Raw genomic sequence first — 14,515 nt, 5'->3', positions numbered from 1 at the left:
GGATCTGCATCCAGAATAACATAGGATTTGCACACTCAGGAAACTTGCCACAGGTTATTTTTAGGCCAATTGCTTTTCTTAAAGTAAAATGTCAGCTTGCAGATAAATGCTACCTAGAGTTTATTTCAGTTAAGCTTTGAAGTTGAATGAGTTGTTTCTAAAAGATTCATGTGATTCTCAAAATGCCTTAGTTGAAATTGATTGTAATAGAGTTAAAATTGGACTTACTAAGTTTATCAGTGCCAAGCTGGTTAACCTGTACAAAGTACAATTTCCACCCATTTGAAATTTTAATGTACACAAGTTAGGACCTGCAGCATAAAAATGAAAGTAAGAAGGACAGCCAATTGGAGTAATAGTGGTGGATTTATGTGGATTTGACGAAGATATTATGTAAATTGCAATTACAGAATGTGTGATGTTGTTGCTCTTTGTAGCTTTACCCCTTCTACCAACTAGGAGAAAGTGAGGACTGCAAATGCGAGAGATCACAGTCGAAAAGTGTGGCGCTGGTAAAGCACAGCAGGTCAGGCAGCATCCAAGGAACAGGACAGTTGACGTTACGGGCATAAGCTCTTCATCAGGAAGCCCCCATGTTCCTGACGAAGAGCTGATGCCGGAAGTGTCGATTTTCCTGCTCCTTGGATGCTGCCTGACTTGCTGTGCCTTTCCAGCGCCACACTCTTTGACCTTTCGACAACACTTGCCATGACACCCCAAACCTTGAAAAATAATGTATGGTTGCATTCTTTTAATATCAACATCAGATATTTATTTTCTCAGCAGTAGTATTTTGTAGCTTAAGATGCTTTTATACCATTTTTTAATGTTCTGATTTCAAAAATTAAGAGATTACATCCAATTTATATATGCAAATAAACTTAATTGGATTGTAATTTCTCTTTATACTTTGGATGTTTCTTTAATCTTGGTAAACGTCTTCTGTCTAAGCCTCTCTATAAGGATGCACAGGACAGAAATGACACCTCAGTGTTATACAGATGATATTTTGCTGGCCACACTTTCAGTAATCTGCTTTAACTGGGTATGATAGTAGAAAACTGTTATAATTGCTGCTCTGGGAGAATATATCTAATTCCTGGGAGAATATATCTAATTACATCTGGGCTGAGCAGAAACAATTTTTGATTTGTGAGGAACCGTAGAACCAAATATCTTTTCAGCGTTGGATGCAGCAATGTGGCTAATTCTGTTTGTGCCAAGTCTTGACTACAACAATTGAAATTGATTTTTCTATGGACTCCCAACTATTTCAAGTTCTCAATAATTATCTTTTATTTTTTCCCATATCTCTTGTGGTTCTGTTTATAAACATTCTCCAACCAGAAGAAAGTCTTCTCCTATTCACCTTTATCTTTGTTTTTCACATGCTTTATGATCCCTGATACTCCCTTCAGAGGCCTGGGTGTACCTTGAACATTAGAATATTACAGCACATTACAGGCCCATCAGCCCCCGATGTTGCACCGAACTGTGAAACCAGACAGAAGGCCATCCAACCTTAACTATTCCATTTTCACCCATATATTTATCCAGTGACCATTTTAAATGTGCTGATTGTCAGTGAGTCTACTACTATTGCAGGCAGTATGTTCCACGCTGCTTCTACTCTGAGAAAAGAAACTACCTCTGACATCTGTCCTATATCTATCACCCATCAATTTTAAACTATGTCCCCTTGTACTGGCCATCATCATCTGAGGAAAAAAAGCTCTCACTGTCCACCCTATCAAACCCTCTGATTATCTTATATGCCTCAATTAAGTCACCTCTCAACCTTCTCTCTCACAAAAACAGCCTCAAGTCCCTCAGCCTTTCCTCATAAGACCTTCCCTCCATACCAGGCAGCATCATAGTAAAAATCCTCTGAACCCTCTCCAAAGCTTCCATGTTCTTCCTATAATGCAGTGATCAGAACTGTACGCAATACTCCATATGTGGCTGTACCAGAGTTTTGTACAGTTGTAAAATAACCATATGGCTCCGAAACTCAGTCCCTCTACCAATAAAAGCCAATACGCCATATGTCTTCCTAACAACCCCATCAACCTGGGTGGCAACTTTCAGGGATCTATATACATGGACACCAAGATCCCTTTGCTCGATCACACTACCAAGAAACTTACCATTAGCCCAGTTCTTTTTATTCCTGTTGCTCCTTCCAAAGTGAATCACCTCTCTCTTTTCCGCAGTAAACTCCATTTGCCACATCTCAGCCCAGCTCTGCAGCTTATCTACATCCCTCTGTAACCTGCAACATCCTTCGGCATTATCCACAACTCCACTGACTTTGGTGTCATCCGCAAATTTACTAACCCATCCTTCTTCGACCTCATCCAGGTTCTTTATAAAAATTACAAACAGCAGTAGCCCCAAAACAGATACTTGCGGTACACCACTAGTAACTCCATGATGAACATTTCCCATCAACCATCATCCATTGTCGTCTTTTCAGCTAGCCAATTTCTGATCCAAACTGCCAAATCACCCTCAATCCCTTGCCTCTGTATTTTCTACAATAGCCGACCGTGGGGAACCTTATCAAACACCTTACTGAAATCCATATACACCACATCAACCGCTTTAACCTCATCCACCTGTTTGTTCACCATCTCAAAGAACTCAATACGGTTTGTGAGGCACAACCTACCCTTCACAAAACCATGTTGACTATCCCTAATCAAATTATTCCTTTTCTAGATGATTATAACTCCTACCTCTCTTTATAACCTTTTCCAACATTTTATCCACAACAGAAGTAAGGCTCCCTGGTCTATAATTACTAGTGTTGTCTCTACTCCCCTTCATGAACAAGTGAACAACATTTGTTATCCTCCAGTCTTCTGGCACTATTCCTGTAGACAATGACGGCATGAGGATCAAAGCCAAAGATTCTGCAATCTCCTCCCTGGCTTCCCAGAGAATTTTAAGATGAATCCCATCCGGCCCTGGGGACTTGCTTATGTTCACACTTTCCAGAATTGCTGACACCTGTTTCGAACCTCAACCCCCTCTAGTCTAGTAGCTTGTATCTCAGTATTCTCCTCGACAAAAATGTATTTTTTCAGTTTGAATACTGACAAAAAATATTAATTTCATGCTTCTCCTGTCTCTTCTGACTCCACACACAACTTCCCACTACTGACCTTGTTTGGCCCTAATCTTACACTAGTCATTCTTTTATTCCTGACATACCTCTAGAAAGCTTTAGGGTTTTTCTTGATCCTATCTGCCAATGACTTCTCATGTTCCTTCCTGGCTCTTTTTAGCTCTCTCTTTAGGTCCTTCCGGGCTAACTTGTCACTTTCAAGTGCTCGAACTGAGCCTTCACCCCTCATCCTTACATAAGCCTATTCCTTCCTCTTGAGAAGAGATTCAACTTCTTTAGTAAACCATGGCTCGACCAGTTCCTCCCTGCCTGACAGGTACATACTTATCAAGGACACAGTAGCTGTTTCTTGAATAAGCTCCACATATCAATTGTATTTTCCTTCCCCCATCCTATGCATTCTAAATCTTGCCTAATTGCATCATAATTGCCTTTCCCCCAGCAATAACTCTTGTCCAGCAGTGTATACCCATCCCTTTTCATTGCTGAAGTAAACATTACTGAATTGTGGTCCCTATCACCAAAGTCCTCACATACCTTTAAATTTACTGGTTTGTTACCCAGTAACAAATCAAATATGGCCTCACCCTTTGTTGGTCTGTCTACATACTGTGTCAGGAAACCCTCCTGCACACATTGGACAAAAACTGACCCATCTAAAGTACTTTAACTATAGTATTTCCAGTTGATATTTGGAAAGTTAAAGTCCCCCATAACAATTACCCTGTTACTATCGCTCCCATCCAGAATCATTTTTGCTATCCTTTCCTCTACATCTCTGGAACTATTTGGAGCCCTATAGAAAACTCCCAACAGTGTCACCTCAGCCCATACTACCTCTGTAGATGTGTGCTGAAATGTCCTTTGACACCATAGTACTGTCCTTGCCTAACAATGCCACACCTCCACCTCTTTTTCCTACCATCCCTGTTCTTATTGAAACATCTAAATCCTGGAACCTGCAACAACCATTCCTGTCCCTGGTCTATCTATGTCTCCAAAATGGCCACAACATCGGAGTCCTAAATACCAACCCATAATGCAAGTTCACCCACCTTATTCTGGATGCTGTTGGTGTTGAAGTAGACACACTTCAAACCACCTTGAGGCTTGCTGGCGCATTCTTGCGACCTTGAAACATTTATTTCTGACCTCACTACTGAATCTCCTGGACATGAGCTACAATTTAGGCTCCCATCCCCCTCCTGAAGAGCATTAGCAAATTTCCCCTTCAGGATATTGGTACCCCTCTCTAGTTTAGGTGTAGACCATCTATCTCCGAATGAGCCCCAATTATCCAGCTATTCAAATACCTCCCTTCTGCACCATCCCTGTAGCCAAGTGTTCACCTGCTGTCTCTCCCTATTTCTCTCCTAGCTAACATTTGGTACAGTTAACAAACCAGAGAAAACAACTGTTTCTTCTAGCTTTCAGCTTCCAGTTCAGCTCAGCTTGAATTTTTGCCTTAAATCCCCATCCCTTTTTCTACCTATGTTGTTGGTGCCTATGTGGACCACGACTTGGGGCTGCTTCCCCTCCCACTTAAGGATCCTGAAAACACTATCCGAGACATTTCTTGCCATTTTCGGGATTTGCCATTCACTGTCCTAATATTTAATTTGTATCTTGTGATGACCCATTGAAGTCCCCTTGTGATTTGAACTGATAATTTGTGTTTTTCATACATTTGCTTCAACTTCGAAAGTGAACTAAGCAAACGTTATTGTTGAAGTGAGGTCTGATGTGAATTAATAAGCTGCTCTATTTCATTGTGGTGATTGTACAGAGTGACTGTTTTGATTTGGCTCACTTAATTCAAGCAGTACAGCATGATACCAAAATTAAAAATATGCTAAACATCCCTACGTTAATGAGTTGTCTTCATTGCCTTAAAAAATGTGGCTTTTAACTGTTCTGCATAATTCATGATCTTTTCATTCTAGTGGATGTAATTACAAATTTCTGTTCATAATCTGACTGGTAACTGTCATCAATCAATTTAATTTGCCAACTTTCATTGTATGTATTATTTCCCCACTGTATGAGAAAAGGATCAAAAGTATTTTAGCACAATTGATATAAGATGTTTTTTTGTTTGCTGAAATCGGCTGGTAAATTGTTTATTTATTCTGGGGAGCAGCATATGAACTAGTTCATTAGTGTCTTGAAGACCACTTGACTTAGGATTTTGTAAATGTATCTGATTTGAATCAGGGCGGCACAGTGGCTCAGTGGTTAGCACTGCAGCCTCACAGTACCAGGGTCCCAAGTTTGATTCCAACCTCAGGCGACTGTCTGTGTGGAGTTTGCACTTTCTCCCTGTGTCTGCGTGGGTTTCCTCCGGGTGCTCCGGTTTCCTCCCACAGTCCAAAAATGTACAGGTTAGGTGAATTGGCCATGCTAAATTGCCCTTAGTGTTAGGTGCATTAGTCAGAGGGAAATGGGTCTGGGTGGATTACTCTTTGGAGGGTGGGTGTGGACTTGTTGGGCCGAAGGGACTGTTTCCACACTGTAGGGAATCTAATCTATTTAGAATCAACTATGGTCTCATTATTCAATAATGATTTTTTTAAAAAAAATCTCAATCTGGCTCTGACTTCAGTGCCCCTTTCTATAATAGGTTGACTAAAACTACATTCTGCACGACAACTTTACTATCTTGTAATCTGTGCCTCTGTTTCTAACATTTAAAGTGCTAATCGTTTGTATTATGGTTAAATGTGTCTCTACTTACAATTTTAGCATCTTTGACCTTAACACATTTTCATTTGGTATGTACTCCCAGTTCTAGATTTTTCACAAACTTAACTCACGAACTTTTGTGTGATACCTGTCCATCTTTTGTATTCAAATCACCTGTGCCTTGCTGAAAAATTTTCAGTCAGGCATTGCCATGCTCTCTGATCTCTAAATGCCACATTCTCTTCACTTACATGGATGGCTATTTTGAGATTATACCTTCTTTGTCTAATTGCAAAATCAAATGCACTTGGGATATATAATTTATGTTTATGTCCAATCATTGCTGTAATTATTTATCTGACTCTCAACTTCCTGCTCATCAACCAGCATTCCATCTATGTTGTTACATTTCCCATGGTATCATTTGCTTGATTTTTTTTTCCCAGTAGTCCTCCTGTGAAGAACTTCTCCCTTTTCAAAATCCACATGGAATTGCTCAACTGCATACCCCAAAATCAGTCACTTCAAAATGAGAGCTCCATTAAATTTGTCAGGTATAACTTGCCTATTTATAAATTTGGAAAGACTATGGATAGAAGTTTGCTCGCTGAGCTGGAAGGTTTGTTCTCAGACATTCCGACACTATACTAGGTAACATTATCAGTGAGCCTTCGGTGAAGCGCTGGTGGTATGTCCTGCTTTCTATTTTTGTGTTTAGGTTTCTTTGGGTAGGTGATGTTGTTTCCGGCTCTTTTTCTCAGAGGATGGCAAATGGGGTCTAAATCGATGTGTTTGTTGATGGAGTTCTGGTTGAAATGCCATGCTTCAAGGAATTCTCGTGCATATCTTTGTTTTGCTTGACCTAGGATAAATGTATTGTCCCAGTCAAAGTCCTCCTCCGTCTGTATGTAAGGAGACTAGTGATAGTGGGTCATGTCTTTTTGTGCCTAGTTGATATTCATGTATCCTGGTGGCTAATTTTCTGCCTGTTTGTCCAATGTAGTGTTTGTTACAATTCTTGCAAAGTTTTGAACTATAATTGTTCCACATCTTTTATAACTATCATTTTCTAACTCAAACCTTTATTTAATATATAAACACAGAAATGGGAATAATTCATTGGTCTGTCAAGGCCCCATATTGTGAGGCCTTTACCTGCTGGAAACCTATCTGATTCTTAAATATAGTCAGGGACTTAGTCTTCACAGTCTTGTGCATAGAGGATTCCACAGGTTCACTGCCCTCCAGAATGAAATAATCTCTCCTCAGTTCAGTCTGTACTGTCACATTCTGATACTGTTACCCTTGTTCTGGAATCCCCACATAGGGAAAATCTCATCCCTGCATCTAGTCAGTCCAGACTGAAACATAAAGTTTGACATTGATATTCCACCTTGTTCTCCAAAATCAAATTAGTTCAGCCTTAAACCTTCCCTCACATAATAGACCTGCTCTCTTTGAAATCAGTCTGATGAACCTGTGCACACTCTCTGTAGCAAGATATAAGGAAAGTATTCCCGTTGTAGTCTCACAAAGGCCCCTACAGTAAGATATATTTGCTCATGTTCTCAAATCTTTTACAAATAAAGGCCAACATATCATTTGCCTTCCTAACTTGCTTTCTGCATCTGCATGTTTGTTTTCACTTACGAGTGAACAATGAAGAGCTGTTGGGGTACAGTGTTAGCATTTCTATCTCTGAGCCAGAAGGCTTGTTCAAATCCCACCTGTTCCATTGGCATATTACAAGATTTTTAAAAAATTCATTCGTGGGATTATGAGCATTGCTGGCTAGACTAGCATTTATTGCTCATCCCTTAACTACCCAGACAGCAGCCTAGAGCCACAAATTTTGCTGCGGGTCTGGAGTCACATGTAGTGCAGATCTAGCTAAGGGTGTCAGTTGCCTTCCCTAAAGGATATTAGTTTTTTTTTCCCAACAATCAACATTGGATTTATTGTCGTCATTTGACTCATTCCCGTCATTTGACTCATTCCCGATTTGTTTTGTTTTCAAACCTGATCATGGTAGGATTGGAACCTGGGTCACTGGATTAAAAGTTTAGCAATGATACCACAAGAACATCCCCTCCACTCGTGTTTTACTGCATTATACTCCATCTGCCAAACTTTATCCCCCACTCAACCTGTCTATATCCCTATACAGACATTTTGTCATCACCACGACTTGGCAATAGTACGTTCACTTCCCTTATCTAAGTCATTAATATATTGTAAATAGCTGTGACACGTGGCTAGTGACAGGTTGCCAGCCAGAATATGTTCCCTTTACCCCAACTCTCTTCTGTTAGTTAGCTAATCATCTATCCATAATGCTAATATACTTTCCCCAACACTGTGGGCACATACCTTAAGTAGATTTGACTGCACTACAGAATCAAACCCTTTTGGTGATCCAAATATGTTACATTTACTGGCTCCCATTTACTCAATTTCTTAGGTTCTTGAAGAATTCTCAGGTTTGTTAGGCCTGACTTCATGAAGCCATGCTGATTGTCCTCAATTAGTTACGTAATTCTAAATGCTCCATTATTATGTGCTAAATAATGATCTCTAACATTTTCTCAGTGACACACCTTAAGTTAGTGCACTGTTGGCCTTCAGTGCACTATTTTCCCATACTTTTCCCTTAGTGATTAGTTATTCCAAGTATTTATTCAGCTCATCTTCTATTTCTTAGTTTCCATTATTATTTCCCTAGCCTTATTCTCCAAGGGGTTCACTTCTTTTCATACATTTTAAGACAGCTCTTATTATCAGTTTTTGTTTCTTGCTGATTTGTCCTCCTAAGTTATTTTTGTCCTTTTTTTTTCTTGGCTTTTTAAATTTACTGAATTATCTAGGTTACTGTTAATCTTTGCCATATTATGTTTTTTTTCTTTCAATGTGATATGAGCCATATCTCTTGATTAACTGTTGTTGGTTTATTCCCTTCCTTGAATCTACTTTCCTCGTTGCGATATATCTTTGTGTGTAATGTGCTATTTTCTTAGTCTGCATTGTTCCATCAACTTTTTTTTTCTGTTAGGATGTCTGGGACATTGTTCATGTTGTCTTCTATGAAAACAAAACTGAAATCACTGTTTAATTACTAAGCCACATCTTTGTTCTCCATGATCAATTCTCCCTTTTGAGACTGTAAATGCTGATATTTGCCTTTACTGATGTTTTTGTAATTACGTATTTGTAGATGCTTTCATTGTCTACTTTTATGAAACTTATAAGTTTCCTCTCATGTTTTGCTTCTTTTCTCCTCATTTAATCAAACTCTCAGACTGCCTTTGTTTAATACTAAGCTGTTCTCAATAGTCAGGTTTGATGCTGTTTCAAGCAACTCCATCTAACTTCTTTGGATCAAATACAGTTGTTTGGTTTAATTATTGTTAACCATGGTTGGGCCATTTTTCCTGTTGTGCTTTGTGCTAGAATGTTATGTACATCTGCATAGATTTAGATTGGACTGCTTCACTTTCTATTCCAATGACGAGCTCTGTCACATTATGGTCATTCTTCGACAAGGATCTTGCACAACGAGTTTGCTAATAAACTCCTTTTCATTGCACAGTGCTAAATCCAAGATCATGTTCCAAAGCTGGTTCCTCCAATGTACTGGTTTAAAAAAAATCTCACAGTCCAAGAATTCATCAGTCACATCATTATTATTGGTAATGTAGTTTGCTTAATCTGCGTGTATATTAAAGTCAACCACAGTTACTGTAACATCTTTGTTACATGCCAAGGGGTGGGGGTGACACCCAGGCAGATATTGAGGAAAGAGATCGGTCTGAGACTGGTACAGTTGGGAAAAAGAGGAGGACAAACAGGGCAGGCAGGAGCAATTAAACTACATTTATTTCACCGTAAGAGGCCAAACAGATAAACCAGGTGAAAGTGAGGACTGCAGATGCTGGAGATCAGAGTCAAGAGTCTGTTGCTGGAAAAGCACAGCAGATCAGGCAGTATCTGAGGAGCAGGAGAATCGATTTTTCGGGCATAAATGCTTCATTGGGAATGGGGCTGTGAGCCAAGGGGGTGGAGGGATAAATGGGGGGGGGGTGGTGCAAGAGAGTAGGGGGAGTTTTTGATAAGGGGTAACAGTGCAGCTTTATTTAAGGAGGATATTCCTGGGAATGTGTCCAGGGAAGTTATTTGGTGGAACTGAGAAATAAGAAAGGGATGATCAGCTTATTGGGATTGAATTATGGACCCCCAGTAGTCAGCAGGTAATTGAGAAAGAAACGTAAGGCAATCTCAATTATCTGTAAGAATAGTAGAGTGGTTATAGTAGAGGATTTTAACTTTTCAAACACAGACTGGGACTGCCTCAGTGCTAAGCGCTTGGATGGAGAGGAATTTAAGTGTGTACAAGAAACTTTTCTGATTTAATATGTGCGTGCTAGAGAAGATGCAAAACATGTTAGAATTCTTTGAAGAGGTAGCAAGTAGGTTAGACCAGGGAAACACAGTGGATGTTATCTACCTAGATTTCCAAAAGGCCTTTAAGGTGCCTCATGGGAGACTGCTGAGTAAGGTGAGGGCCCATGATGTTCGCGATGAGCTACTGGCATGGATTGTGGATTGGCTGTCTGACAGAAGGCAGAGAGTTGGGATAAAAGGTTCTTTTTCAGAATGGCAGCTGGTGATGCATGGTGTCCTGCAGGTTTCAGTGTTTGGGCCGCAGCTGTTAACTTTATATATAAACGATCTGGATGAAGGGACTGGGGGCATTCTGGCGAAGTTTGCTCATGATACGAAGTTAGGTGGACAGGCAGGTAGTTTTGAGGAGGTGGGGAGACTTCAGAAATGGCTGACGAAATTCAATGGGAGCAAATACCAGGTCTTGCACTTTCGAAAAAAGAACACAGGCATGGGCTATTTTATAAATGGTGAGAAAATTCGTAAAGCCAAAGTACAAAGAGATCTGGGAGTGCTAGTCTGGGATTCTGCAAAGGTTGACTTATAGGTTGAGTCCGTGGTTAAGAAAGCAAATGTAATGTTGTCATTTATTTCAAGAGGGTTGGAATGTAAAAGCAGTGAGATGCTACTAAAGCTCTGGTTAGGCCCCATTTAGAATACTGTGTCCAGTTTTGGGCCCCACATCTCAGGAAGGACGTACTGGCACTGGATTGGGTCCAGTGGAGATTCACACGGATGATCCCTGGAATGGTATGTCTAACATACGATGAATGGCTGAGGATGCTGGGATTGTATTCATTAGAGTTCAGAAGGTTGAGGAGAGATCTAATAGAAATTTAGAACATAATGCATGGCTTAGAAAGGGTGGAAAGTGGGAAATTGTTTCCGTCAGGCGGGGATACTAGGACTCGTGGGCAAGGCCTTAGAATTAGAGGGGGTCAATTTAGAATGGAAATGAGACATTTCTTCAGCCAGTGGGCCTGTGGAATTCATTGCCATGGAGGCCGGGACGTTAAATGCCTTCAAGGCAGAGATTGATACATTCTTAATCTCGCAAGGAATTAAGAGATATGGGGAGAGTGTGGATAAATGGCGTTGAAATGCCTCTCAGCCATGCTTGAATGGCGGAGTGGACTCGATGGGCCGAATGGCCTTACTTCCACTCCTATTTCTTATGGTCTTATGGTCTTGGGAAATAAGGCAGGGCAACTGCCTGAGGTGTCCATGGTGGGGGAGCACTTTGTGGCCAGTGACCATAATTCTATTAGTTTTAAAATCGTGATGGAAAAGGGATAAACTGAATCGAAAAGTTGAAGTTCTGAATTGGAAGACATCCAATTTTGACAGTGTTAGGCAAGAACTTTCAAAGTTCATTGTGGGAATGGATGTTCGCTGGTAAAGGTATGGCTGGAAAATGGGAAGCCTTCAAAAATGAGATAACGAGAGTCCAGGGACAGTATGTTCCTGCAGGGTGAAGGAAAAAGCTGGTAGGTGCAGAGAATGCTAGACCACTAGAAGAATTGAGGTTTTGGTCAAGAAAAACATGAAAGCATGTGTCAGGTATAGACAGGGGAATTGCGTGGTTCCCCAGAAGTGCATAAAAACAGTAGGAGTATACTTCAAAGACGTTAGGAGGGCAAAAAGGGGACATGAGATAGCTTTGGCCAACAGAATTAAGGAGAATCCAAAGGGATTCTACAAATATTAAGAACTAAAGGGTAACTAGGGAGAGAATAGGGCCCCTTTAAGATCAGCAAGGCCACCTATGCATGGAACTGCAGGAGATGGGGGAAATACTAAACGAGCGTTTTGCAACACTCTTTACTGTGGAGAAGGATACGGAACATGGAGAACATGGGACATAATAGCAACATCTTGAAAGTGTCCATTCATCGGCGGAGGAATTGCTAGATGTCTTAAAGTTCATAAAAGTGGATAAATTCCCAGGACCAGATCAGGTGTACCCTAGAACTCTGGGAAGTTAGAGAAGTGATAACTGGGCTCCTTGCTGAGATATTTGTATCATCAATAGCCTCAGGTGAGGTGTCAGAGGATTGGAGGTTGGCTAACATGGTGCCACTATTTAAGAAAGGTGGTAAGGAAAAGCCAGGGAACTATAGACAGGTGAGCTTGAGATCTGTGGTGGGCAAGATGTTGGAGGAAATCCTGAGGGGCAGGATTTAAAATTATTTTGGAAAGGAAGGGACTGATTAGGGATAGTCAGCATGGCTTTGTGCATTGGAAATCATGTCTCATGAACTTGATTGAGTTTTTTGAAGAAGTAAGCGAGGATTGATGAGGGCAGAGCAGTGGACGTGACCTAGCTGAACTTCAGAAAGGCTTTTGACAAATTTCTTCATGGTAGACTCTGATCTAACCTTGCTAATCAGAATAGTGGGAGAACTAGCTATTTAGATATAGGACTGACTCAAAAGTCGAAGACCGAGGTAGGTGGTGGTGGAGGAGGGTGACTTTTCAGACTGGAAGCCTATGACCAGCGGTGTGCCACAAGGATTGGTGTTGGGTCCATTGGTTTTCATCATTTATATGAATGATTTGAATGTGAACATTAAGAGATATGATTAAGTTTGCAAATGACAACAAAAGTGGAGACTTAATGAACAGCCAAAAAGGTTATCTTAGAGTACAATAGGATCTTAATCAGATGGGCCAGTGGGCTTAGGATTGGCAGATGGAGTTTAATTTAGATACATGTGTGGTGCCATATTTTGGAAAGGCCAATCAGGGCAGGACTTATACACTTAATGGTAAGGTCCTGGGGAGTGTTGCTGAACAAAGAGACCTTGGAGTGCAGGTTCATAGTTCCTTGAAAGTGGAGTTGCAGGTAGGTTGGACTTCGAAGAAGGTATTTGGTATACTTACCTTTATTGGTCAGTGCATTGAGTATAGGAGTTGGGAAGTCATGTGTCTGTACATTACATTGGTTAAGCCACTATTGGAATACTGTGTTTGTTTCTGGTCTCCCTGGTATAGGAAGAATGTTACGAAACTTGATAGGGTTCAGAAAAGTTTTACAAGCATCTTGCTCAGATTGGAGGGTTTGAGCTATAGGAAGAAGCTGGATAGATTGGGGCTGTTTTCCTTCGAGCGTCGGAAGCTGAGGGGTGACCTTATAGAGACTAATAAGATCATGAGGGGCATGGATAGGGTAAATTGACAGTGTTTTTTTTCCCAAATGACATAGTTTTAAGGTCGCGGGGGGGGGGCAGATTTTAAAGGAACATAAGGGGCAATGTTTTCACACAGGGCGGTGTGGTATGGAATGAGTTGCTAGAAGAAGTGGTGGAGGCTGGTACAATTACAACATTTAAAAAGCATCTGGAAGGGTTTAGAGGGTTATGGGCCAAATGCTGGCAAATGGGACTAAATGTACAGGTCGTTCTGTTATAGCATACGTTTCGATATAGTGTATTTGCTGTAACGTGATTGACAAATTGGGGACACTGTTTCTAATGCGTAGTGTTTTATAGGATGGATTGGGTGTAACGGGATTCTGGCTTCATTATTTAAGTGGTGCTATTAATATACAATTTTCTCACAACACAGGATTGCACGAGAACTGAACTACCGCGCTAAAACAGAACTGACTGTATTCTGATATCTGATCGGCATGGACAAGTTGGACCGAAGGGCCTGTTTCCATATTATGTATCTCTATGACTCTCAGATGCAGGAGTGGAAGTATGCAGTTCAGCTCATTGAGTCTGCTCTGCCATTTAATAAGATCATGGCTGATCGGATAATCTTCAACTGTTTTCTGGGCTTTTCTCCGTAACCCACAATTCATTTATTGATTTTTTTAAAAAACATGTCTTATCTCAGTCTTGAATATACTTAATGGAATAAAATCCTCATCTGTCTTAACTGAGCAACACCTTTCTGAGGTTGTGCAGTCTAACTATAGCAGATTCTGCTATAAGTGAAAACAATGTTTCTGCATCTTCCCTGTCAAGTTCCCTCAAGATATGTGTGTTTCAATAAAATAGTCTCTCCTCCTTTTATCTTCTTTTACCTTTATGAGCATAGGCCTGATCTAGTCAACCTTGCCTCATATATGACAGTTTTTCCTGACGTAGTATCAACTTAGTGGACCTTCCCTGGACACGGTGGCACAGTGGTTAGCACTGCTGCCTCACAGTGCCTGAGATCCGGGTTCAATTCCCGCCTCAGGCGACTGACTGTGTGGATTAGATTACATTACAGTGTGGAAACAGGCCCTTCGGCCCAACAAGTCCACACCGACCC

The 14,515-nt window shown here is 40.8% G+C and overlaps 1 protein-coding gene across 1 annotated transcript in view; it reads left to right on the top strand.

Moving 5' to 3' along the window:
- The window catches only part of LOC122564342 (protein Jumonji-like), a 438,171-nt gene that overhangs the window by 186,231 nt on the left and 237,425 nt on the right, over positions 1-14,515 (top strand). The window lies entirely within an intron of this gene.

The sequence above is a fragment of the Chiloscyllium plagiosum genome, chromosome 29, assembly GCF_004010195.1.
Source record: "Chiloscyllium plagiosum isolate BGI_BamShark_2017 chromosome 29, ASM401019v2, whole genome shotgun sequence".
Classification (NCBI taxonomy): Eukaryota; Metazoa; Chordata; class Chondrichthyes; order Orectolobiformes; family Hemiscylliidae; genus Chiloscyllium; species Chiloscyllium plagiosum.
The sequence above is the reverse complement of the archived record's forward strand: the minus strand, read 5'-3'. Positions and strand labels throughout refer to the sequence as shown.